Consider the following 4,262-nt stretch of genomic DNA (forward strand, 5'->3'; position numbering starts at 1 on the left):
TACTTTTCTGCTCCTTCTCTTCACATATTGGAAGTTTGTAGGACTGCCTTTATTTTTTTCCTAATATTACATAAAACCTTGTGGCTTCCCAATGAAAACAAGAGAAGTTTCTAATTGTAGGTAACAAAAATTTCATTTAGAAACAGAAAAATGTTTTCTACATTACAAAATGCTCTTCAAAAAACATTTGTACTTTAAAACACGATCTTACAATACATTTTACACAGTGTAACCTTCAATCTCTGAGAGTCTGTGCCCATGAGAGGCAGCTGAAAAGTGTAGCCTCTGAGCCTGCATCTTGAGTGAGGGAAAGCATAGTTCTGCTGTGACTCCTGTGCTTCTATCATTGTGTGACTCAGCCTACATTTATCTGAGTTTTCTCATTTACAAAAAAAATAATAATGCCACCACTGACCACAGATGGTTGCTGTAGCAGTGATGTGAATTAATATTGTCCAGAGTTTAGAGCATTTATGGCTGTCTTTAAATACTATATGAGAATTTATCAAAGTACTAAAATTGGTTGTACTACTTGATAGTGGCAGCTATATTGAAATTAGCAACTCTGTTTCCTGAAAATTACTGAATCATGATCCTAATGGTGGTCTTCCCTGCCTTCCATTGACCTTCAGGAACTCCATTTCCATGAAGTGATAAGCAAATATCCTCTTAAGTGCAGAGTAAACAATGCAGCCTTCTGCAGAAGTTTCTCTTTGGGTTACCCTTCACCCCCATGATTGTCTCTTGGTCTTTTGAGTTTCAAGATTTAGTGGAAATGGGTCTGTTAATTTAATATGAATTCTGTTAGGGCATGACTTTTATTTGACTGATCATCTACGCACAGTTAGGATTCCAGGTATGACTTCAAAGATAAACACTCAGAAGTGCCTGGGCACACCCACAGGACATGCTGGCAAGGGTCCTATCCATAGTGTGGAATGTGGGCTCCTTGGCCTGCACTTCACCACTTTCACTGCACCCTCAGTGAGCCAATTAACCCCTGTGTGCTGAGTCTCTTCCCCCCATATAGTGAGAGTAGGAATTTTACTATCCATCTCATCTGATTGTCTTGAGGAGCAAATGACTGAAAATAAAATTATGATATTTGCTGGTAAATGGATAGAATTGGAGAATATTAGGCCATGGGAAATATGTCAGTCCCAAAGAATCAAAGGCTTAATGTTTTCTCTGATATGTGGATGCTAATTTGCAATAAGTAGGGAAGTATAGAGATAATTTGGACTTGACAGTGGGGAGTAAAGGAAGGCAAGGGTCATTGGGGTAACAATGACATAGAATGAATCAGACATTATTACTGTATGTGCATATATGATTACATGACCTGTTGATGTATAACCAGATGGATGAGAAGTTATACTCCATTTATGTATGATGTGTCAGAATGCATTCTACTGTCATGTATAACTAGTTAAAACAAAGAAAACATTTTTTAAAATCTCATTAGAAAAATAACAAAAAGAAAAAAGAAAGAAAAACAAAAAGATTACCTGATTCCTGGTGGCACGCCCCACTGCCAGGAGAAGAACACACTAGCCCTCTGGAATGTGGCCACCCATTACAATCTCACTACCAGAGATCACTGCCTTTTGAGTTCCCACATCTAGGGAACTTGCATGTTAATGTTACCAGAGAGGGAGGCCATTCATCATGTTCCTGCATCCAGGGAAAGCCTGCATTCCTGCTAACATAAAAAATGATCACCCTCTGCCTTCTCAGTTGTGCATGCTAACTCTACCACAGAAAGTGACTGCCTTCTAAGTTCCCACAGCTGGTGATACTGTAGAAAGTGACTGCCCTCTGTAATCTAGAAGTTTTCTGCTGAAAATTTTTTGATCTTCTAGATATAGAATCATGTCTTCAGCAAATAGTGATAGTTTGAGTTCTTCTTTTCCTATTTGTATTCCTTTACTTTTTTTTTCTTTTTTCTAATTGCTCTGGCTAGTTTCAAGGATTATGTTAAATAAAAGTGGTGAAAGAGGGCATCCTTGTTTTGTTCCAGTTCTTGGAATGCTTTTAATTTTTCTCCATTGAGAATGATGTTGGCCTTGGGTTTAGCATATATAGCTTTTACAATGTTGAGATATGTTCCTATTTTCCCTAGTATTTCTAGTGTTTTGAATATGAAAAGGTGCCGTATTTTTTCAAATGCTTTCTCTGTATCTATTGAGATGATCATATGATTCTTGTCTTTAAGTTTATTTATGTGATGAATTACAATTTTGATTTCCATACGTTGAATCAACTTTACATCCTTGGGATAAACCCCATTTGATCATGGTGCACTATCTTTTTAATATGTTTTTGAATGTGACTTGCTAGAATTTTATTGAGAATTTTTCCATCTATGTTCATCAGGGATATTAGTCTGAGATTTTCTTTCCTTAATGGGTCATTGTTTGATTTTGGTATCAGAATGATATTAGATTCATAGAATGAGTTTGGAAGTCTTTCCTTCTTTTCTATTTCATGGTATAACTTGAGAAGTATTGGTGTGAATTCTTCTTTGAAGGTCTTATAGAACTTGGCTGATAATCTGGTTCTGAGCCCTTTTTAGTTTGTAGCCTACTAATGGCATCTTTTATTTCATTGCTTGAGATTGATTTGTTCAAATTGTATATGTTCTCTTGTTTCAGTTTTGTATGTCATATGTCTCTAAAATTTGTTAATGTCTTCAAGATTTTCTATTTTATTGGAGTATAAATTTTTAATTAGTTTCTAATTATCTTCTGTATTCTGGTAGTGTCCAACATGATACTTCCTTTTCAATCACAAATTTTAGGAATTTGAGTTTTCTGTCTTTGTCTTTGTTAGCTTGACTAAGTGGTTATCAACTTTATTTTTTCAAAGAACCAACTTTTTGTTTTGTCAATTTTTTGAATTGTTTCTTTTGTTCAAATTCCATTGATTTCAGCTCTGATTTAATTATTTCCTGTCTCCTACTGCTTTTTGAAGTTGATTTGTTCTTCTTTTTCTAGGGCTTTGAGATGTATTGTTAGGTCTTTTACTTGTTGACTTTCTATTCTTTTAATGAATGAGCTCAATGCAATGAACTTTCCTCTTAGCACTGCCTTCATGGTGTCCCAGAATTTTTTTTTTTTTTATTGGTTGTTCAAAACATTACAAAGCTCATGACATATCATCTTCCATACATTTGATTCAAGTAGGTTATGAACTCCCATTTTTTACCCCAAATACAAGTTGCAGAATCACATCGGTTACAGATCCACATTTTTACATAATACCATATTAGTGACTGTTGTATTCTGCTACCTTTCCTATCCCCTACTGTCCCCCCTCCCCTTCCCTCTCATCTTCCCTCTCTACCCCATCTGCTATTGTTTAATTCTCTCCCTTGTTTTTTTTTTCCCCTTTCCCCTCACAAACTCTTATATGTAATTTTGTGTAACAATGAGGGTCTCCTTCCATTTCCATAGTTTCCCTTCTCTCTCCCTTTCTCTCCCCCCACTCGTCTCTGTTTAATGTTAATCTTTTCCTCATGCTCTTCTTCCCTGTTCTGATCTTAGTTGCTCTCTTTATATCAAAGAAGACATTTGGCATTTGTTTTTTAAGGATTGGCTAGCTTCACATCTGCTCTAATGCCATCCATTTCCCTGCAAAATCCATGATTTTGTCATTTTTTAGTGCTGCGTAATACTCCATTGTGTATAAATGCCACAGTTTTTTAATCCATTCATCTATTGAAGGGCATCTGGGTTGATTCCAAAGTCTAGCTATTGCGAATTGTGCTGCCATGATCATTGATGTGGCAGTATCCCTATAGTATGCTCTTTTAAGGTCCTCAGGGAATAGACCAAGAAGGGCGATAGCTGGGTCAAATGGTGGTTCCATTCCCAGCTTTCCTAGGAATCTCCATACTGCTTTCCATATTGGCTGCACCAGTTTGCAGTTCCACCAGCAATGTACAAGTGTACCCTTTTCCCCACATCCTCGCCAGCACTTGTTGTTGCTTGACTTCATAATGGCTGCCAATCTTACTGGAGTGAGATGGTATCTTAGGGTGGTTTTGATTTGCATTTCTCTGACTGCTAGAGATGGTGAGCATTTTTTCATGTACTTATTGACAGATTGTATGTCCTCCTCTGAGAAGTGTCTGTTCAGGTCCTTCGCCCATTTGTTGATAGGGTTGTTTGTTATCTTGTTGTTTAATTTTTTGAGTTCTTTGTATATTCTGGATATTAGGGCTCTATCTGAAGTGTGAGGAGTAAAGATTTGTTCCCAGG

Source organism: Marmota monax, unplaced genomic scaffold (assembly GCF_021218885.2).
Source record: "Marmota monax isolate L192 unplaced genomic scaffold, Marmota_monax_Labrador192_F-V1.1 WCK01_AAM20220418_F8-fsc00062, whole genome shotgun sequence".
In the NCBI taxonomy this organism is placed as follows: Eukaryota; Metazoa; Chordata; class Mammalia; order Rodentia; family Sciuridae; genus Marmota; species Marmota monax.